This window comes from Limulus polyphemus, unplaced genomic scaffold (genome assembly GCF_000517525.1).
Source record: "Limulus polyphemus unplaced genomic scaffold, Limulus_polyphemus-2.1.2 Scaffold360, whole genome shotgun sequence".
NCBI lineage: Eukaryota > Metazoa > Arthropoda > Merostomata > Xiphosura > Limulidae > Limulus > Limulus polyphemus.
In genome coordinates, this window is record NW_013665970.1 from 371,980 (window position 1) to 397,304 (window position 25,325).

Genomic DNA, 25,325 nt, shown 5'->3' on the forward strand with positions numbered 1-25,325 from the left:
CGCAACACATATCTGATACAACAAGTCACGCATATTTCTAAATACAAATTCAATCCAAGCAACATTCATATTAAAAATAAATACGTAATGATAAATTCGTTACAATTAAAATAAATAAAATCAGTCAGTATACGTTCCTTTGTTAAATTAAAATCTTATTCTAATTATACTTTCTCTTATAACTATAGCAATGCAATTTACTTATTCTATAATTTCATACTCTTACTTACTTTTTTGTCTTTTCTGTTAAGTATTAGCGCAATTCCTACTGCCCCCTAGTGGCACAGTGGCACGTCTGTGGATTTTTATTGGCAGAAACTGAGTTTCGTTACCCGTGGTGGGCAGAGCACAGAAAGCCCTTTGTGTAGCTTTGTGCTTAATAACAAATAACAACAACAACAATCTCTACTGATTTTATAAAACCAGTTACTTCTGCCCTCTTACTACTATTCATTTAAAGTGGCGCCAAAAAAAATATTAAATAATTTTCGAAAAATAATCTTTTTCATTTTACATTACCTACTCAAAAAAAAAGGGAAAATATAAAAATATGTTTCTTTTAGAATTTGAAAGTTTCTCAAAGTACATTCATTAAAATGTTTTCTGGCATATAGTGGGCTTCTTTTCGATTTATCTAACATGGAATTTATGTAAATTTATCATAAATCTTAAATTATCTGTTTCATCAATATATAATTCACCACAATTTACACATTTTAAAATATACATTACGTTCTTAGGATTGCAATTAAATGAATTATCAATGAAAAACAAAATTTCTTTATTATTGTTCTTTACTGTTTTGTTAGTTTTCATGTAACCTAAATTATACAAAGCACAGTTTATTTATTTCACAACTAAAATTGTTCTTTGTTTAAGTTTGTTCAATAATCTATACAAATTTTTAGACTGTCTTCTTGATAGAATAATTTTATTATCTTTGAATACATCTCTCAGTTTTTTTTTATCTACTATTTGTTTTAATTGTGTATTAACAAATGAAATATCAGTATGTATATTGAACAATGTGTCATAACAAAAGGTATAATCTGCTCTTTAGGTTCACTAATCTCTCTGGTTAAGTGTTTTTACTTAAAAAAGTAATTCTTAGCAATTTCAAAACCTCGTCATATGACTTTTTCCGGACGCTGAACTCAAAATTATTTTATTTCTAATAATCTATTAAATCTCGTTTCGCCCCCCAATGACACAGCGGTATGTCTGCGGACTTACAACGCTAGAATCCGGGTTTCGATACCCGTGGTGGGCAGAGCACAGATAGACCATTGTGTAGCTTTGTGCTTAATTACAAACAAATAACTCTCGTTTCTTCATAAGAAACCAAAATATATATTCTGTTCAAAAGATCTGCAAGAACATTTAATTTTATATGTTGGGATGATTACTAACAAAAAAATCTACATACTGATGTGAGTTACCAACACATCTAAAAAGTATAAAACTATATTGTTTCTTTCAAATATAGTAAGTTACATTTTTCCGGTACAGACCCTCTATGACAGAAGAGTAGACACATGTACCAAGTTTTTATTTTCGTTTTATTTGATTCAAAAATAATTATTGTAGATAAAATGAAATAGCCTATTAAAGAATTCTGTACCTGATGGTTCTTGTTTTTCGCCGGATGTCAGAATGATGTACTATTTTCAATTTATGACCGCCCCACAGTAGCACAGCGTTATGTTCGCGAATTTACAACACCAGAAACCGTGTTTCGATACCCGTGGTGGGCAGAGCACAGAAAGCCCTTTGTGTCGCTTTGTGCTAAATAACAAATAACAACAACAATCCACTACTGATTTTCTAAAACCAGTTACTTCTGCCCTCTTACTACCATTCATTTAAAGTGGCGCCAAATAAACAAACAATTTCAGCCCAGAGTATCTGTCGAACTCAGCAGATCATTATCATATAGTAAGCTACAACGTGCTAATAACAGGTTGTAAAATATGATTCTCTTTTCTTCCTATAACATCCTGGTTACAATTCATTGAAAAACAAGGATCCTAGATGTGTCCTTAAAAGTATCCTATTCATGACGTGAAGATGTGTGAAAAAAAAATTAAGATAAGAAAATACCAGATAGTCAGAGAGATAGATGGATAGAGGCCATTGGAAAGCAAAATAGTAGGTATATTTATTGGTTAATGTTTAAAACGATACTGTTTACATTCAAACTATGTTAGTAATAAATCATTCCGTTTTATGCTGAAACTCATAAGTTACCCCAGATTTCGCCCTAAAACATCTGCGAAGCTTGGAAAGGTTCCGAAAGTGACTGCTTTGATGTGTTTGTAGCATTATATGACATATTGATCTATGAAGCTTTTATAACTGTTCATTATTAGAATATACATGACAAAGCCAGAGCTGGATGAATTAAACAGGGGATCTCGCATTAAGAAAACCGTAACTGTTCAAACGAGACAGAATTTTCTCCATTTATCAACCACAATGCTCTTTCAGTTTGGCCGTCAGCTACGCAAGCGGCGCTCTTAACCAAGCCCAAAGAATGTGGAAAATGTAGAATGGGGCGGAGTTAAAATTATTCAGCAATCGTGTTTCGTAGCAAATATCAGTCTTGGTTTGAAGGATCGTACATTTTCAAACGAAAAATGTGAATATTACCTAAAAGGGTTTTTGGAATTTGAATAAAACTTGGGTTATGAAAGTTTATTAATATTAAAACTATTAATTATGCATGCATATATTTCAAGCTGGATAATTTCTAAAATAGTAATTAAAAAAATAATGAAAATTAAATAATGAAAGAATAGAGCAACTTGGTGATAAAAAAACATTTGATTATTGTTTTTATTTAAACACGAAAGTCGTTTAATAAAACAATATTAGCGTCATACATATTTTGAGTATCACAACTCATTACAGCAATGATTACTCAAGAGATGGAGTAGTGATTGCTGTGACATTTACTTATTAAAAAAACATTTAACTCAGCCTTTCGTTATTTAATTTATTTTAGCGTTAGCGAAGTAAAAAAATAATAATAATGTCTATTTTTCAAAATAAGAAAGTGTAAATTTACGTATTTCGATATGTAAATATATCAGTACGTTTCTGCATGAAATTAGGGCTACAGCATAAATGACTCACCATCAATTTGTTTGTTTGTTTTTGAATTTCGCGCAGAGCTACACGAGGGCTATCTGCGCTAGCCGTCCCTAATTTAGCAGTGTAAGACTAGAGGGAAGGCAGCTAGTCATCCCCACCCACCGCCAACTCTTGGGCTACTCTTTTACCAACGAATAGTGGGATTGACCGTCACATTATAACGCCCCCACGGCTGAAAGGGCGAGCATGTTTGGTGTAACGGGGATTCGAACCCGCGACCCTCACCATCAACAACCAAGACTTATGGAAAAATAGTCAACCATTAAAACTGGGCTCACTTTGAAAACATGTGAACAGCGCCATGCCAATACAAGATTTCGCTTTAGAAGCATCATGGAAAATATTTTGTAAATCTTACAAATAGATGCTGCTATTTTACTCTATTATTAGTGTTTATATATATATATATTACTAATAATTTAAGTTGCAGTCTCTAAAGTAAGAATTTATATATATTAAATATTGAATATTAAACATTTCATGAACAAATAACACAATACTACAATAAAAGTGTGAATTTGTCCAAATGTAAAATTTTGGGTTCAGATTATGAAATGTTGAAATATTACATTTCAAATACTTAAGCCCCACAGTGGCACAGTGGTATGTCTGCGGACTTACAACGCTAGAAACCGGGTTTCGATACCCGTGGTGGACAGAGCACAGATACCTCATTGTATAGTTTTGTGCTTAACTTCAGACAACAACGACTAGAGATATTTAAACATATTTTAAATGACTGACGTATTTTTTATACTTTAATTTGAACAAACTAATTTAGGCTATTTTGAATATTTAAGCTATTTTTCAATACTTTCATTCGTAAAATATGAGTTATTTTTTACTACTTTGAGTCACTTTAAATAGTTTTACTTGAAGTAATTTGAACGACTTTTATTATTTTGAGCCATTTAAATATATTGTAACGTTTTAGTTATGAATGCTGTATTGTTGTTTGATGAGTGATGCGAATCTTAGAACCTTTTAAAAGATTTAGAAGTTTTCTTAAACTGAACGATTCGACACACACACAATGGACGCATGGGTGTTATCAGTACTGTTACGTTTACTTGATCCAGCTGAACTATGTTAAATGACAAAAGTATTAGATCTGTATTTTATCTACCTTCCTCCTCCTTGATTTTCAACTATTGACCAAGAGTAAAGTCATCTAGTCAACAATTCCCTACCACCCACCATTTATGCTAAGGGATTAACTGCCATTCTTATAACGCATCCACAACTTAAAGCTTGTTCACTTTTATTCATCATTTCAAAGTGGTTTTACATTTTCTGCCTATTTAAGAAAGTTCGTGGTCTGGTAGCTTTTACTATTAATTAGCATCGTCGTCTTAATATTATTTCCAATAGAGTACAAACCTTTTAAAATTACCTAACAGAACTGATTTATTTAACATCATTAATATTATTGATTATGATGCTCAAAATGGCTTTGGCCATTACAATTATCTTATTAATAGTAATATTCTGACTCTTGAAATTATTTTGCATGTTAGTTTTTTATTATTATTTAGGACTGATATTAATATCCTAAGCTAGCTGAACCACTTAAGATGTCTTTGGGATGACGGCCGAAAATGTCGTAAAAACAAAGGTATATCAGGTATAGATTTATGACATGATATACTTTTCTGAGTTTTTTAAATACATAAATGAATTCGTTAATTTATAAATTACCTTTTAGTTCCAATCTATATAAAACCAAAGCACTGAATACTTTATACAGTATGTTAAATTATGGAACCCAATCGTGACCTAGTGGTTACCGTGCCGGAATATAGATCTGTGGGTTTCAATATTCGCGTCCCATTACCGTAATAAACAAAAAAAGTAATCGCTTTCCGCATTTTGGGGCAGGGGTGCGTTAAAAGGGTGACAATCAAACCCCACTAATCGTTCAGAAAAAAGTAACCCAAGAGTTGGCGGTGGGTGCTGTTAATTAGCCACCTTTCATCTATTCTAGTCGAGTAGCTTTGTACGAATAATTGAAGAACAAATAACATAGTTTAAAGTACAAGCCTGGTGGTTAAGGCGCTTGATTCGCAATCTGAGGGGTCAAGAGTTCGAATCTCCTTCACCGAACATGTTTGAGAGCGTTATATTGTGACAATCACTCCCACTTTTAGTTGCTAAAGGGGTAATTCAAGTGCTGGCGGAGGGTGGTGTTGACTATCTGCCTTCTTTATAATCTATCACTGCTGAATTAGGAACGGCTAGCGCACATAACCCTCGTGTAGCTTTGCACGAAATTGAAAAACAAGCCATTTGAAGTATAATTTCGTAATACGTGTGTTCAATGGTTTAAGAAATTTGTTATTTACTTTTTTGGCATTTGTTTGTATTTGTGCCGAACCAAGTGTTTTCATCTAACAAAGGAAAACTGTTTTCAAAATTTCTTTATTGAGGCTTAAGTCTTCAGGCTGGATAGCATACCTTAACCCTCTTAGGTTCAATAGTTTTAAATATTCTTTTTGTTCAGCGACAAAGATATATTTAATATTCATATAAATTCTGCTTCCATGCTATAAAAGTGATAGTTATTACATCAATATCTGTAATTCACGTAGAGCTTGTGAATAATTATTTTAAATATCACATAAATATTACACTGTCCACTATCAATATGTAGCTCAAGGTCTAAACCCTGTAATATAAAATTTACATTTAGTGAAGTCGATTCTACGATATTCATTCAAGGAACTTGTTGACGCAAAGCTACACAATGGGTTATCTACACTCTGTCTATTGGTTTGGTTTGAATTTCGCGCAAAGCTACACGAGAGCTATCTGCGCTAGCCGTCCCTAATTTGGCAGTGAAAGACTAGAGGGAAAGCAGTTAGTTATCACCGGTATCACAACATTTTTACTGCCGGCAAATAATTATGTTCTCAAAACAAAATATTTCCTAGCACAGTGAACTAATAAACTATCGCACTAGATTTAATTAAAAATAAAAATTAATGATAAAGTAATTGAACAAGTTGCTGGGAAAAAAATGCAACAAATACAAATACGTGCGCTATTATTTATGTTTGCACGAGAACAAATTTTATGACGCAAGTTTCGAGTTCAAGGGTTTTTTGACATGATAATGGTTGCTTTTATAATATTCCGATAATATAATTTCTACACGTGCAGAAAACCTTAAAATAAAATAATTAATTGCTGCATCCGTTTACCGGCAGTAAAATGACGACAATAGAATGTCGAAGAACCGATTTTACCACATTATGTTGGTCTTTTTATGCATTACATAATTTAGTTCTTCTGATTTCATAATATGCTGATAATAACGATAAATGTTTTAATACTTATTATGCTGATAATAATGATAAATGTTTTATTACTTATTATGCTGATAATAATGATAAATGTTTTAATACTTAATATGCTGATAATAACGATAAATGTTTTAATACTTAATATGCTGAAAATAACGATAAATGTTTTAATAATTAATATGCTGATAATAACGATAAATGTTTTAATACTTAACATGCTGATAATAATGATAAGTGTTTCTTTTAATATTTAATGAAATTACTCAAGCTATTTGGATCAGTTTAAGTTTTTCTATCTTAATTACCCTCATTAAATATATTTCTGTCTTAACTAAAACTATGATAATCTGTCTTTATTTAGACTTGAGTTATAAACTGACAGATTATGTATTTCATTAACTGTATTCTGTGAGTGTTTTTGTTTGTTTGACATATTTGTTTTTTCATATAAAATAAGTAAAAGGGAGAACAGAGTTATACTGTGTGAATTACAATTTTCCAAAGTTTCAGCAACTCCATCATCAATGGCAAACTGAAGTTGCAGAAACATGTTAGGTCTGTATTAATAAATTTTAATAAATTTAATTCATGTCTTATAACATTGTCCTCCTTTTTTCGTGCTTTATAATTAATTTGAACACGAAATAGCGTTATGCGCAAATACATTTTTACTATTCTAAAACACACCGAACATTCTCGCTCTTTCAGCTGTGGGAGCATTATAAAGTTACGATCAATCCCACTATTCATTCGTAAAAGAATAGCCCAAGAGTTGGTGGAGGGTGGTGTTGACTAGCTGCTTTCCCTCTAGTCTACCACTGTTAAATTAGGGACGGCTAGCGCAGATAGCCCTTATGTGGCTTTGCGCGAAATTTAAAACAAAGCAAACCAAATTAATGATTCTAAAATTCAACCTTCTCCAGAAAATCGTAGCAGAAATTGTTGTTGTTGTTTTCTTTATTTTCATATCATCACAATCGACTCTATTTTCCGTAATTTTGGGAGGAAATAACGAGCCTTATTTTGCTCTTATTCCTACATTTGGTATGGGATATAAAACTAGTTTAGGTTTCGTTTTTCTTATTATTGTAGCTGGTGATATGTCTGTGTGTTTGTATATGGTTCTTCATATCAAATGTCTTGTAAGAAAGAAAATCTGACGAAATTAAGTGTCTCGTCTTTATTGTTGTTCGTACGTATAGAGCCATAAATTATAACCAAATATCAATAGTAAAATCAGCTTTTACGGGTCCTTTCACATATTTAACCTTTATTAGGATCCCCATCTATAGTTCTCACTCATCATAAATTGAATTAAAATATTGTAGTAGCCCACCATACGGAGTTTCTTTCTTTACCGTACACTTGTTTAAAATGAGGAGAATATTAAACTTGTATTTATTGAATGAATTATTTAGTTAGGTTTGTTTGTAATTAAGCACAAAGCTACACATTGTACTATCTGTACTCGAAACCCGAATTCCAGCGTTGTAAGTCCGCAGACATACCGCTGTGCCACTGGGGGGCTTTTTAATTAGGAAGCTTATACTCGTAAACATACTCATATTTTAGCCTTTTAAATTTATAGTTTGTTTCTTTGCTGTTATATTTTGCTAAAGCGATATGGCCTCAGACTTGCCATCGAGCCACCAAAGGACTAAATTTATAAACACTGATTCGTAATTATACGTTCTTTTGTTTATTTTTTCTTTGCTGAAAACACGAATACGCTGTGGTTTTCTGTGAATGTTTTATAGTATGTTCTTGCTTAATTGTATGTAAACATCAAGGATTGTGTGAATATTTTATAGTATGTTCTCACCTAGTTGTATGTGAATGTCAAGGACTGTGTGATTGTTTTATAGTGTGTTTTCACTTAATTGTATGTAAACATGAAGGATTGTGTGAATGTTTTATAGTATATTTTCACTTAATTATATGTAAACATCAAGGATTGTGTGAATGTTTTATAGTATGTTTTCACTTAATTGTATGTAAGCATCAAGGATTGTGTGAATGTTTTATAGTATGTTCTCACCTAGTTGTATGTGAATGTCAAGGACTGTGTGAATGTTTTATAGTGTGTTTTCACTTAATTGTATGTAAACACCAAGGATTGTGTGAATGTTTTATAGTATGTTCTCACCTAGTTGTATGTAAACGTCAAAGACTGTGTGAATGTTTTATAGTGTGTTTTCACCAAGTCATATGTAAAAATCCAGGATTGTGTTTTATAGTATGTTTATGCAGGATCATGTGCTAGGCATACTTACTAACACAAACCATTATCAAGTTTCAACGTTCGTGGAGCTCGTCTATTAAAGATTATAAATCTTTCGTATTATTTCGACGTTTTCTGAGACTTTAATCTACAAGAATGACGCCTAACATGAATGTAATTTGTTTTTCTTAAATCTCGTTCATGTTCTTTCAATGTTAATTTCGCCTAACTAGTGTTCTCCATAACGTTTTTTTAGTATGTTATCTCGGAAAATGTAAACATATTAACTTACTAACTTACATATGTAACAGCAGTGATACGTTAACGAAATGATGAGAACTAATATAGTTCGTATACTGCTACACCTCAGCTGGGCATGAAGATGGTCAATTATATATATTTATATAAAGTTTGATGTTTTACCAAAACATGTATTGAATAATTTTTACAAAAAAAAACATTTAAACGTTCATGAAAAATAATGTGCGTGTTTGCAGTATAATCAGATTATTTGCAGTTTAATCGTGTTGCTTTAGAGTGGTGCGACCCTCAGTGGCAAATATGAGGGCTTATAACGCTAAGAATCGGGTTTCGATACTCGCGGCGGACACAGCACAGATAGCCTATTGTGTAACTTTTCACTTGACAACAAACAAAGAAACAATAGAATGCGTGTTTAAAGCTTAATCGGACTGCCGTACAATGATGCGTGAACTTACAAGTTAACGGGTTGCCTTAAAATGGTGTGCGTGTTTACACTTTATTCGGGTTACCATACAGTGGTGGTCATGTTTAAAGGTTACTGTAGACACATACTTAAAGTTCTGCCCTAATGTTTTAAACACAAACTTTTGGATGTGGTAGCAAAACTCACCGTTATATATATATAGTTTTGAAACAGGAATTTATGGAATAATATCCAAATATTTACTTCAGCGTTTCGACTCTAACATAGAGACCAGATTTTTACTTTGAATATTGTGCGTGGTCATGCATCGATTTTTGAAACGAAACGATGTACAGAAATAAATCTATTAGTATTATCTCACGAATAGCTGTTTCAAAACTTTGTTCGATAGTTAAGAAAGTACCCCCCCCCAAAAAAAAGAAAAAAACAAAACTTACCGTTGTTTCACAGGATGTTGGCGTTACTACAATTAGAAACTTTTGGTATAAGAAACTATAAAACTATTTTCAAAAGCAGGAATGTAATTACAAGTCATGAACTAATATTTCAAGTGGAATATTACAACAGCGATCGAAAAAATCGATATCATTAAGGGTACTTATCTAGGCACCCGATGAAACAGTCCAACCTGCTTAATATAAATCAAAACATCCCGATTTTACACTGTAACTTTCTTGTATAATCATATATCATTCCAGTCTCAACGTTCGTGATTTTATTTGGAAGTTCACCTTGTAACTAACACTAGGAATATGTTCACGCGAAAGTGTACTTTTTTTTTATAATACCAATCATATTATTGAACTTGCTTGTGTTCAGAAGGTATTCGGCCCGGTATGGCCAGGTGGTTAGAGCGCTCGACTCGCAAACTGCGAGTCGCGGGTTCGAATCCCCGTCCCATCAAACATGCTCGCCCTTTCAGCCGTGGGGGCATTATAAAGTGACGGTCAATCCCACTATTCATTGGTAAAAAAGTAACCCAAGAGTTGGCGGAGGGTTGATTAGCTGCTTTCCCTCTAGTCTACCACTGCTAAATTAAGGACGGCTAGCGCAGATAGCCCTTATGTGGCTTGCGCGAAATTCCAAACAAACTAAATCAGAAGGTATTCATAATGAATTAAAGATAAGAAATAAGGTGGTCACCTAATTAGTACAAGTAGTTTTTATTGACAAAAATGTCTTTATTTTCATACATTTATCAAGTGTATATTGATAAAGAAATGTTTTAAAGTTTGAGGAATTCCGGATTCTTATCCCGTTCGCTTGAGTCCTCTCGTGCTCATGTTCATACATATAGAGTAAAAAGGTGGACCAAGCAATTATTTTAATTAATTCACATATAATGAAGTTGAAGAACATTCCGTGTGCTTATAGGAACAACGGCGATTGAATGCCGAATGGAAATACGCCTATATAAGTATAATAACATTGCTATTCAACACACACCTCCACCATCGCAATGCAAGGTTCTATTTAAGCGTCCACAAATATATAAAAAACTAAGTTTACTTTACTTATATTTCATTATATTTCCATACCTAAAACTTGAAAATTTGGATTTAAATATTCTGACTCTGTTACTGAGGTAATTATAACTCCCACTACTCAAACTTCCATTTGAAGACAATAATTTTGGTTTAAAAAAAAACTACTGTAACTTAGATTTTTATTTATAAACTAAAGTTTAGGATTTTTTTTTCTCTAAAGGCATAGTATAAGTAGTTACAACAGTACATTTGATTGTAAATGCTAACGAGTTTAACTTCGTTTATAAAACGATCGAAAAAGAGGCTTTTGATGAGAGTATTATTTCTATTATTGGTGAGCTAAGCGTGACCCAGTGGTTAACGTGCCGGAACATAGATGTGCGAGTTCAATGTTCGCGTCCCGTTTCCGCAAAAAATAAAAAGTTGTGCTCCATAGCTTGGTATCGTGGGTGCGCTATAAGAATGATGGTCAAATCCCGTTATTAATCCAGACAAGAGTTTGCGTCGAGTACTTTTAACTAGCTGCCTTTCTTCAGTTTGCGCTCCATAGCTTGGTATCGTGGGTGCGCTATAAGAATGATGGTCAAATCCCGTTATTAATCCAGACAAGAGTTTGAGTCGAGTACTTTTAACTAGCTGCCTTTCTTTAGTTTGCGCTCCATAGCTTGGTATCGTGGGTGCGCTATAAGAATGACGGTCAAATCCCGTTATTAATCCAGACATGAGTTTGAATCGAGTACTTTTAACTAGCTGCCTTTCTTCAGTTTGAAAATTAGGGATGGCCAGCACAGATAACCTTTGAGTAGCTTTGTGCGAATATCCGAAAACAAATAAATTATTACCTCTACCGTTCATATTCTACTTGGATCCTTCTTTCACGACTAAATGCTCTCCAGTGGCATAGCGGTATGTCTGTGGACTTACAACGACAGAAATCGGGTTTTGATACCCGTGGTGGGCAGAGCACAGATAGTCTATTGTGCAGCTTTGTGCTTCACTACGAACAAACAATTCCCGACTAAACAATGAAAAATCAAAGCAGCAGTAAATATCTTTCAGTTGGGCTTTTCAATCATTAACACCAACTTTTCCCGCTCTTTTTTTTTTTTTTTGTTCTTCTTCCTTTGATTTTCTCATCTATATCTTCCTAATTCAACCAGAGAATTAATGTATTAACACAAAGTATGCATTCGCATGTAGAATAACTATCTTTTTTCCTCACTAGGAGTGCTGTTATTTAGTGTACAGATTTACACACTCAAATACACGATGAAATATCAATGTTTAAGTGGCATAGAGTATACACGTATTATGGTATATGCTGTTCTCTGTACACCCATGTTTCGCTTCATTTAAAGCACACGTCTTTTTTTTTCAACGTTTTATATTCGACTTACACGTTAAGTGTTTGTTCAAATTTACTTGAAAAATGCTTTACTGACATGAGTTACGCTTTCAAATCCATTGATTGTGAACAGTGTTATTTAACAGAGGTTTTACCGACATGACCTACACGTTCTCATACTGAGTGTCTGTTTATAAACACAGTGCTTTTATATAAGAAATGCTTAACTGTTAAGAATTACTGTTACACATACACAGTTCGTAAATACAAATTTCTTGACAAACATTTTACCGGTACGAATCATATTTGTTAAATCATAGTAAGTGAGTTTATTACTGGCACAAACAACATAGTCACTGAGTATTTTTACTTAACGAATATTTTACTGCCATGACATAACACTCACATGGGTGGTATGTAAATATAATATTCTCTAACTCAGACTTACGTTAACATTCACACTATTCACGTATAATTACTCGATGTATCCTATTAAAACAAGCTATATTAATATTTACATGACAAATATTTTGCTGGTAAACGTTGTACGTTTACTTGCAAAGTGTTTGGTTACACTTTTATGAAAATGACTTTAACAAATCAAGCTAGACGTTTTTACGTGTATTATGTTTCTTATTCGTTTTCAGCTGAATAATGCTTTAGAGAATTGACATGATATTTATGTGCTAGTTTAGTTTTATGTGAAAGCAAACTTTACGTTTGAAACACAATCATTGTTCATAAAATGTTTATTTTCTAATTATTATCATGCCATGAAAATACGATGGCGAAGTCCTACTTGATTTAAGTATATGGTTTCTCAGTAGCGTTCTGAACACGGACATTATTTAAAAAAAAAAGATGAACAATAAAGGAAAACAATGTAGGGACCAAAGAAAGCATGAAATACAGAATGGCGATAAGTGCTAGTCTAATTGTGATAATGCCAAATACAGAGACTGTATATAATATCCTTCCATCAATAAAGGACTTAAGTGAGAGGATGACACTTGAAATAAATATCAGTCTTGCACACTGTCAATGCCACACGCCAGTGGAAAGAGTACTCGCCAATACGATTAACATACGATATAATATACTAAACGAACATTAGAAATACATCAGCTGTTTTAGCTAAGTTCAGAAGAGTAAAATTGATAGATATTACCTAGTGTCCCTTCTATCACTGTGGCATGCATACGAACATGCTGGATTAACAATCCCCTAAACATGTCAGTTAGTGAACAAAATATCTGCGAAACATGTGTTTGATACTACTGCCACCTGCCGGTAAGAATTTGCGATTTTACCTCGGTTCTTATTCTTTTATTTTTATTCTGTATCAGAATAATGTGTTATGCATAACCAGAAGAATTAGCTTACTTGGAACACTAAGTAAAAAACCAACATTTCGGAGAGTAAAACTCTAACCTTCAATTTTTAAATTGTTTTCCCCAACACAGCATATATTTTGCTTCAGATCTAGCTGTAGATAAAAGTGGATCTTTCTTCTGCCGGTCACAAATGAGATTAGATTTCATAATGCTTTCCCAAAATGTGGCTTCAGAAATGAAAGTTTGAAATACTATAGAATATTAGATATGACTGTTAAAAATAAGAAAAAATGGTTTACAGCAAAATATTTAGAACTTTCTCTACCAACGGCCGACTGATATCTAAGCTTTAAGATAATTAGACGATAAAAATTATGAACCAAGATCTTACAGCTTCTCTATTTTGAATGACGAGGATTCTCTTTATAAATTTTACTTTGTAATTATGAAGCTCGGTTCTAACAGCATGTGCTTGTTTGTGCTGAAAGTTTTTATCTAAGATACATTCTGACGAGTTCTTTTGATTTTTAGTAACCATCTTCTTGATAAGTATATATAATATGTTCTGTATCAGATTTGTTATGTCCCCTTTTCCAAGATTTTCTGCTCTGCTTAGACAGAAGGCTATTTCTATCTGATGTTTTTTTTTTCAAAAAGTGTCTATATCATAGTGTCAAATAAACTTAAGAATGCAAACCCAACTAAAAACTTGTTTCAGAATTAATGCATTAAAATATTATATCTGATGTCCGGGCAATAAAGAAAGTGTTCAAAAAGGTTTAAACTGCAAGACATTAAAGATATTGTAAACGCTGTACACAAATGAGTGTTCAAAAATGTAATTCATAATTTAATAAGCAAGAAAAACCAACATACTCTAATCAACGTGTAGTAATGAAAGTGTTCAAAAATATGAAATTATGATAAGCAAGGAAAATAAGACATTTAGTTTATACCAGTGATATTGTTGAAAATCACAGTTGAGAATTATTATTGGTATGGTAGTAAATAAGTTCAAAACAACAATAAAAGTGTTGAGAAGTATGACTGAGGACTATTACTTATATATATTAATAATTTAGAAAAAAAAAAGACGTTAAACATTATGCAACAATGAAATCTTGAAAAGTACGACGGAAACTATGATTCATATTTTAATATGTTGGGGAAAATAAGACACTAAACGTTATACAATAATGAAAGCCTTGAAAAGTACGACGGAAACTATGATTGATATTTTAATATGTTTGGGGAAAATAAGACACTAAACGTTATGCAACAATGAAAACTTGAAAAGTACGACGGAAACTATGATTCATATTTTAATATGTTTGGGAAAAATAAGACACTAAACGTTATGCAACAATGAAAACTTGAAAAGTACGACGGAAACTATGATTCATATTTTAATATGTTTGGGAACAATAAAACACTAAACGTTTTACAACAATGAAAACTTGAAAAGTACGACGGAATCTATGATTGATATTTTAATATGTTTGGGAAAAATAAGACACTAAACGTTATACAACAATGAAAACTTGAAAAGTACGACGGAATCTATGATTGATATTTTAATATGTTTGGGAAAAATAAGACACTAAACGTTATACAACAATGAAAGCATTGAGAAGCAATGACAGTGTTGAGACTGCAGCATTAACAACTATTATTCATAATTTAGTAAATAAGAAAACCAAAACAAAGTAATGGGAACGAAGATTCTCTTTCCAATAATCAAACATAAAATACGCCAAACATGAAGATAAAACTAAATAACAAACCAACAAAGAAAGCAGATTAATCTACAAAATATTATATTCATTTAAAATAATAACTTTTTTTTAAACCTTTACCAAGTTTCTGAATTCCAGCAGAAAATAAAATCATTTTATTTTTTTCTTTCATCCAGCAGTTGAGCTTCTCAGGATGGATGTTTATTTCATTTTAATAAATCAATTATACATACATATTCAAGTTCGAACATCACGTGCTTTTGTGAATTTTTATTGACTGTTTTATAACACCATGTGTAAGAAATTTGACTTGCTTTGAAGGAGTTAAATTAGTGAAATTTAAAAAAGATTATTTTTTCTTTTTCGTTTTGAGATTGTGTATTCTTATATTCATCCTTTGAAATTGTTTATTCTAGAATTAGGTAAACTTAGGATATTTTATAAAGCTCCAATATGTTGCTATAAATTTTACTTGTGTCAATGTTTGTTTGTTTTGAATTTCGCGCAAAGCTACACGAGGGCTATCTGCGCTAGCCGTCCCTAATTTAGCAGTGTAAGACTAGAGGGAAAGCAGTTAGTTATCACCACCCACCGCCAACTCTTGGGCTACTCTTTTACCAACGAATAGTGGGATTGACCGTCACATTATAACGCCCCCACGGTTGATAGGGCGAGCATGTTTGGTGTGACGGGGATTCGAACCTGCGACCCGCATATTGCGAGTCGAGCTCCCTAACCACCTGGCCATGCCGGGCCAGTGTCAATGTTAAATATGCTTGAAATAACATAAACTTCATACATAAGTTCCTTCAGCCACCAATTATATTTTAATTCAAATCATCTTTTCTAGTAGGATAAATTAAAACAATGAAAAGTATTTCACTTAATAGTTTCATGCTTCTTTGTTGTTATTTGTTTTTCTTTTAGTGCAAAACTACATAATTGGTTATCTCTGCTGTGTATCTTAGAAAATCGCTGCTATTCATAGGGTTTTGTGTCATATTATGGCACTATTCTGGTTCCAATTTAAGAGATCGAGGATAATTTTGTTGTTTATTTTTAATCACAATGGGCTATCTGTGTTGTGCCCACCGCGGGTCTTTAAACGCGATTTTTAACGTTATAAGCCTTCAGATTTTTCGTTGGGGCCACTGGGAAGCCGAAAAGAACATATCCTAATATTTTCATTTTAACGAAATAATGTATTTGTTTTCTGATTTAAATCATTCCTAGAAAAACAAGCTTTTTGTCTCGGCCGAATACAAAGACGCCTACACGGCAAATGTGTAAACATTTATTTTTCATGAAATAAAAGTATTTTATATTGATATTTTTAAGCATTAGCGTTTTCTTTTAAAGTTTCGCTAAGTAGGAACAACACTGTAAACATATTATCATATTAATGGAATGCGAGATTTATCACTTCCTTTAGGAGACTTTCCTGGAGTTATTTTTATCCTGAAGTGCAACTCCCACTTTTATAATTTACAGTTTGTCAGTTGCTACCGAGCTTAATTTACGATTACTTCGTCTTCTCTCGCTTGGTCTTCTCTGTCATTGTATTTATACATTCAGTAGATAAAAAGCAAAGGTCGTTATGACAACAAAAAAGTGCAGTGGTAGGAGGGAAGCCTCGTGATTAACAGTTTTATCCAATAAGATATTTTCCCAGTTCTAGATGAACGTGAAGTTTTAACACTACCTCAAAATGTCACCGGAAATTGATGCCGCATTAGGGTAATGTCCCCGAAAGGTCGTCAACAGAATTGTTGTGATTAAAGGTGCGCTCTAGTATTTAAACAAGATCCGTGATGAACTGCAATCGTTATCTGTGACATGCGAACTGGAGCGTTGAAAAATTCAGCCTTTCGTCTGGTCGCGTATGCCTCCATTTTAGTGCATCCGACAGTCACTCGAGTTTACTGGGGGCAGATATATCATCCAAATGGCTTTTTGTGCCACTAGACTCTGGCTGAAAAGTGAATTATTTTCTCACACATATGTATAAAGATAGATAGATATTAAAACTAACGGCTCCATCCAGCATGAGATAAGTGAGAAAAGGTGGAATTATATATAGTGGATCATAAACGGAATAATAATGATAGTTGAGGTTAGACTTGCACCATTTGTCTTGACATATCTCTCAATTTATAGACTCACTACTACAAAGTCGTTTTACATATTTATATATATTTCAAGATCTGCTTACTTGATCCCATAGTTACGTTACTATTTAGAAAATTAAAGATAAAACCCCCCAGCTCCAGCAATGATAACAACTCGAACATTACAAGGCATGTCAACCAAGTGACGTATAGCATGTTTTGATATATAGATATGACCTCCTACATTAAATCATAAACCACTACGGATAACATGTATTCGAACAGAAATTTCGAAGTTAAAGTTCAAGGCAAACGTAACACCTTCTACATCATAACGTGTCTTTGACATACGATGATTATTATACTTATATATATAGCCCTTCATCATAGAAGTGCACAATATTTAAGAAGTTGATTTAAAAGGAGAGAAATAGTTCACCAATGATTTACTTGCTAGAATAGCAATATGCTGATGTTTTATTTACCATAGTACCACATGAGAGTCTAAATAAACAACAATAATTTACTCTAAATAGTAATGGTATAACAATACTTCAACTATAGAAGTAGTGGTACAACAATTATAATATCATAAACAGTAATTTTATGACAATACTTCAACTATAGAAGTAGTGGTACAACAATTATAATATCATGAACAGTAATGGTATAACAATACTTCAGCTATAAAAGTAGCAGTACAACAATCATAATATCATGAACTGTAATGGCATAACAATACTTCAACTATAAAAGTAGTAGTACAGCAATCATAATATCCTGAACAGTAATGGTATAACAATATTTCAGTTATTAAAGATTTTGTACAATAATCATAATGGGAACAATAGTGATGTAGAACATCACAAAATGGCAGCAGCATATTATTTTACTGATAGAGTGAGGATTGAAGAGATTTATATAATACTCCTGTTTTTAAAGAGGGTGATAACAGTTGCCTTGGAAATTATCCAAGGTAATGGGAACAATAGTGATGTACAACATCACAAAATGGCAGCAGCATATTATTTTACTGATAGAGTGAGGATTAAAGAGATTTATATAATACTCATGTTTTTAAAGAGGGTGATAACAGTTGCCTTGGAAATTATAGATCAGTTACTGTTACGTCTATAGTGGGAACAATTCTAGAAAGTCTAATAAAAACAACAACAAAATAATTTAGTGAAATACGACATTATAAATGAAAGCCAACATGGATTCAACAAATGAGAATCTTACCTTACTAATCAGTTATTTATTATATTTTTCGAGGTCGTTGCTAAGAAATTCACATCAGTAGGAATTTAGAAGTTGGGGAAAAACTGGTTATAAATGGGTGGGGATTGAATAGGGGGGGCAAGAAAATATTATTATGAATGGATTCCAGTCAAGCTGGACCAGTGGTACTAGTGAAGTACCTCAGTGGTTAGTATACTAGTAATGTTTACGGATGATGCTACAATCTTCTAACTGCATTGAGGTTGTTGAGGCATTATAGAATTAATTGGACTCAGTTGGTAAGTTGGACAAATAGTTGACAAGTGATATTTAATTATAACAAGTGCAAGGTAATATATATATTGTGTTATTATACTTTGAATCACAAATTAAATATAGATTGGAGCCCACTGAAGTGCATGGCTGAAGAAAAGGATCTTAGCATAGTGGCGGGTAAGTAACTCAAGCCAGCGAAACAATGCTCTGTTGCTAGTAGTAAAGCTACTAGAATTTTCTGGTGTATTTATAGACATATTGATTAGAAAGTCAGGAGAAGCAATTAGCTCTCTATACAAACCACTAATTTTGGGTCACTTGGATACTGTTTACAGTTTTGGGTTCCTCATCTAAGAACAGATACTAAAGTACTAGAAATGGTTCAAAAGAAGACTACTAAATTGATCCCGGGGATATCTTACAGGGATAAGGCAAGATCCCTTAATTTATATTTCTCTTGAGAAGAGAAGAATATGAAGTGCTCTTATTAATGCTTACAAGATTATCCGAGGGGTGGGGTGGATAGGATAAAGACATCTGCTTTCTTTGGGCTATATTCTGAAGATAATAGAACGACAGGACAGAAGTGTAAGATTTGAAAAAAAGACAGGCTAGGCTCCAGTTGAAAGTTTCATGTTTTTCTAACGTGGTAGTCAGCCTGTGAAATGAGTTGTCGGCAGTAATGAAGGTCATAACTTTACAGAAGCTTAAGCCAACTGAAGTATTGTCATATCGTTATTGAACTTGGTGAATGATTGCAGCACCAATACTCCTCTAGCTGAAGTAGTTTCATATCGTTATTGTTTTTGATGAATGATTGTAGCACTAATACTCCTCTAGCTGAAGTACAGCCGTAACATAATATAGCCTTGGGACAACAAGAGACTATTTGGTCTTTTAAGTCTGTCCTTGCACGTCCACTCTTAGGAGATATAAAAATTTAAGCCAATCATTTACTTTTCAGTGAAAAATCGATTCCCACCTAGGAGTATTGGTGCTGCAATCATTCACCAAGATCAATAACGATATGACAATACTTCAGTTGGAGGAGTATTGATGCTGTAAAAATTCACCAAGAACAATAACAACAATACTTCAGCTAGAGGAGTAGTGGTGATGCAATCATTTACCAAGAACAATAACAATATAACAATATTTAAACAATAGTAAGGTGCTGAACAAATTTGAAAACTTAATTGACATAATAGTCTTATAACAATAGTTCAGCAGGCTGATAGAGATGCAATCAAATTTTATTGTGAGGACTAAAATAATACGATACATATTTTCATTTCAAAATAATTCATCAATGCCGATTACGAGTAAAAACCCATTAGTCATGTTTACATCGAAACAAATTTGGAAATACATAAGTGATATGTATATATATATTCAAGAGAATAAACTGATCACGTCCATCAAATGAAATACACGCAAAAACAAATGTACAAACAAACAAGATATTTGTTCACAATAACATCGCTGTTTACCAACTGGCTGGATTCTGATTGTTTGTAATAAAAGTGTCTGCTGTGGCTGGCGAGGCTTTCTAAAAATTTGTGTGAGCAAGGAAAGAAAATTTTACATCAGACAAAAGGTCCAGTTTTGGCAGTATCCCATGATTCATATGTTACCTTCGTCAAAAACTATTCCAAAGAACATATTCAAGGAAGATAACCCAGTTAATAACAACTCGTACAACTCTGAAACGAGTTTGCTCTGCCCCAGAGGGTGAGTACAGATATGGTGACAAACTGGTACAAGCTTCTATAAGAAAGCTATTGCCGTAGGTAATTTCTATCCCAGCAAAAGGATTAATACATGTTTATTACCTTGCAGCATCGAATTTGCAAGGATGTTTTAACTACATGCAGAATACAGGAAACTTTAAAACATTTGCTTGAATATACCTTAAAACATACATATTCCAAATTAGTTCGGAAGGGTGAAATTATGAGTTATTTCAACTGCAAAATATGTAATAGTTTGTTTATAATAACCGTGCAGTCAATAATTCATTTTTCGAATATTGCCAGTCTAATAATTCACATAGTGAATGAAGTAGTATTTTAGTTGATCGAGCAGTACAACAATCAAGTGGAATAATGGTGGTTAACCATCTTTTCATTTTACCCAGACAGCTAATGATCCCACTTACATTGAAGCGTAGCGGTACGCTAATCATGCAGCTGTTGAACTACTAAAAAGTAATCCTTGACAAAAAGGACTAATAACACAAATATATTTGTATTAAACAACACTGATACAAAAGTACCTCAGCTAGTGAGAATATGGTATCATGGTAGCACTATGTAAAGGCCATTGCAATCATTCATAATTAAAGTGGATGTATAGGGTGGTTTTTCGTTGCAAAACTAATAACACAAATATATTTGTATTAAACAACACTGATACAAAAGTACCTCAGCTAGTGAGAATATGGTATCATGCTAGCACTATGTAAAGGTCATTGCGATCATCCATAATTAAAGTAGATGTATAGGGTGTTTTTTCGTTGCTAAATTTCACGCAAAGTCACACGAAGTCTATCTACGCTCGCCGCCCTAATTTTAAAGCGATGGATTAGAGAGAAAGCAACTAGTCAATACCACCCACCGCCAACTTTTGGGTTACTTTATAATGATATTTGACCGTCACTCATATCATACACTTATTGCCCAAAAGTGTAGTGCACCACTTAAAAGAAATAATTTTGGTGGTAACGAACCACTCCACCTCAGATTCACAGTCAAATACTCTAAACAACTGGCCGCGCTCGGCCCATGCATACGGTAATCAGTTCACATGAACTATGGAATACTGTGGTAGTATGTGTACATCAGATAAATATCTAGATTTTCGAATAAAAAATTGTGACTCTTTTTCCCTTTTTTTTTCTCATTTATAAAAAACTCTTCGATAAACCAAGAGCTGAAATAGCTGTAATTATCTAGTATCTGGTAAGTTCGTTCACACCTATTATAAAACAGTTTTTGTGTGAAAAACATCAAGCAAATTGATGAGAGAATTTAGTTTGTTGTGATATTTGGCTCAAAGCCACACGAGGGTTATCTGCGATAGTCATCCCTAATTTCGCAGTGAAAGACTTGAGGGAAGGCAGCTAGACATCACCACTCACCACCAACTCTTGAGCTACTCTTTTACCAATGAATAGTAACATCATAACGCCCTCACGGCTGAAAGTGCCGTGAGAAATGGGATTTGGTGGAAATGGGATGCGAACCCGCGACCCGCAGATTACGAGTCGAGCGCCCTAATCACCAGGCCATGCCAGGCCGCGAGAATTTAGTAAGGGAATGCCGTTGTTATTATTTTTCTGGCGCATTGTGCTGCACAATGGGCAATCTGCACTATATATCCAGATTCTAGGATTGTAATTCCGTTAATTTACCACTGGCCCACTGTGGAAGAGGACGTGGGTAAAGGTAAGTATAGAATTACTAAAAATCAGTCAGCGAGTCAGTTAGTGAGATTTAACTTTTAAAATGTTTTAATGAAGTAAATCTAATTCCAAGTCCTCTGGTGGGCCAGCGGTAAGTTTGCAGACTCACAGCCCTAAAATTAAGGGTTTGATTACTGGCGGTAAACAGAGCGCAGATAGCCCATCGTGTCAATTTGCCCTCAAATATGGCCTGGCATGGCCAGGTAGTTAGGGCGCTCGACTCGCACTCTGTGGGTCGCGGGTTCGAATCCCCGTTACACCAAACATGCTCGCCCTTTCAGCCGTGGGTGCGTTATAATGTAACGGTCAATCCCACTATTCGTTGGTAAAAGAGTAGCCCAAGAGTTGGCGGTGGGTGGTGATGACTAACTGCCTTCCCTCTAGTCTTACACTGCGAAATTAGGGACGGCTAGCGCAGATAGCCCTCGTGTAGCTTTTCGCGAAATCCGTAACAAACAAACAAGCCCTCAAATATTAACAAAAACTAATAAAAGAAATGAGAGAATAACTTTTTTAGCAAGTCAAAACAAACAGTATCAGGTAGATTTGCATACATCAATTTTAATCCATTGTGAGTGTTAGTTTCACTAATGTCCATCAGGAGAACTTAACAGTGAAAGTTTAATTTTGTTTGCATTGATGTGCTGGGTTATATAATAACCACATGAAGAGTTAACAAAACTAGTTGAGTATTTTTACCCCTTTTTTAGGGTTACATTACCATACTAACAGGAAAGAAGCGTAAATATTGACAACCCTCGTACAAAAATCAAGTTTGCTTAACAAAGGGCAATGGTTTAAAATAGCTTCTACTAGTTTTGATTTTATCGAAATATTCTAGCAAATTTTTTGCTGTCAGTGATTAACGAGGTTAAAAATATAAGAGAAAGAGCCCTCCTAAAAAGTGATGGAACATTAGAACAGGTCGATAGTTAGACCTAACATTAATTGAAATGTCTTGAGCAAACATCTGACGTGTGTGTGTTTTCTTTCCATGTATAAGCCTAGACTTGTTTACATCATGCCACTAGATCCACTTCAAAGACGAGATAGAGAGTTAGATATGTGGATTCAGTTTGGGCGCTAAAAGCCTTACTCGTGCATGAAGACAAATACGATCTGACAGAGTCGAATGACTGCATCCTTTTTATTTGATTAATGCCTGGTTGGCTCGAGTACAGTTCGACTTTAGCACCGTCCTAGAAACCCTCTATTTGCCACTAATGTTGTCTCCTTCCAGCATGTTGAAAAAGTGGTAATTAAAGGAACATCAGTCTCTGCCACAGAATAATTAAGGGTTATTGATTTTCCAGAAGCAGAATAACACGCTAATCAGAGTGCCTTACTCTGAAACATTCGATCCAGAATGGCAACTTTAAGACCCTAAATACACGTCATCTGCCTATATGCTCGATAGAACTAGCTTTTAAACAATGGTTTCAGGTTTGAAGAAGAATTACCCTGTTTATTTATGTCATAATACTACAGAAAGAACGTTAAGCTCCTCTGGGTGACAGAAAGCTAGGAAATTTGCCAAAGTAAGCTTAGCGTTAAACCCCATTAAAATATTCTACGCAACGAATATGGCTCTACAGGTTGATATTACAGCCAAATGCTGAAATCTAATTATAGCAATCGGGATATACTTACTGATCGCGAGGTTCTCAAAACACACATCTTTTACATTGGAGACTTTAAAGAGCATGCAAACGCACGAGCCTTGTTATATAAATTCAATATTTTTATCTTTCAAAGAGTAATTACATCTACTCAAATGGAGATTTTAAAGAGCAAGCGAACAAAGGGAATTCGTGATTCACATAAAGCTTTAAAAATGTCAACGAAATGAAAGTTTTAAACTCTTAAATAATTTAGGCCCTTTGTAACCATATCACATAATTTTATGGTATCCCTAACCATGACACTATGCATTCTCAAGAAGGTTGTAATGAGTCAACGATCGTGGCCGCTAAGTAACTTCATGAAGCTTGTAAAGAGTCAACGATCGTAGTCGCTATGTAACCTCGAGAAGTTGTAAAGAGTCAACGATTTTAGCCGTTATGTAACCTCGAGAAGTTGTAAAGAGTCAACGATTTTAGCCGTTATGTAACCTCGAGAAGTTGTAAAGAGTCAACGATTTTAGCCGTTATGTAACCTCGAGAAGTTGTAAAGAGTCAACGATTTTAGCCGTTATGTAACCTCGAGAAGTTGTAAAGAGTCAACGATTTTAGCCGTTATGTAACCTCGAGAAGGTTGAAGAAAGTCAACGATTTTAGCCGTTATGTAACCTCGAGAAGTTGTAAAGAGTCAACGATTTTAGCCGTTATGTAACCTCGAGAAGGTTGAAGTCAACGATCGTAGCCGATACTTAACCACTTAAGGATTTTAAAAGTTAAACGAACGTAAGTCCTTCGTAAAACACTTTGCAATTTTTCAAGTGTCATCAAACAGCAATAAAAGTTGTTACAATGTAACCACATGGATGTCTTCTACGCGGATAATATTTTACCACAGGCTTTTAAAATAGTCAATAAATGTAGATGGTACGTAACCATATGATTATTTAAAATGTCAACACGCAAACGATTGTAATCACTTACATTTGTTAAACTTCCCTTAAAATACCCCCCCCCCCCCAGTGGCACAGCGGTATATCTGCGGACTTATAAAGCTAGGCACCGGGTTTCGATACCCGTGGTTGGCAGAGCATAGATAGCCCATTGTGTAGCTTTGTGCTTAACTAAAGACAACAAACAATCTCTAAAAAAAAACGAAGTGGGTAATCACTCTTAAACTACTGAATCCAAATGAATACTGCATATGTAGTGGAAAGAACGCAGAAAAGAAAAGTGTTAACGTCATCTAAGAAGTTTACAAAGTTAATGTAGTCTGTCATCACGAAGCCCGGCATGGCCAGGTGGTTAGGGAGCTCGACTCGCAATCTGCGGGTCGCGAGTTCGAATTCCCGTCCCACCAAACATGCTCGCCCTT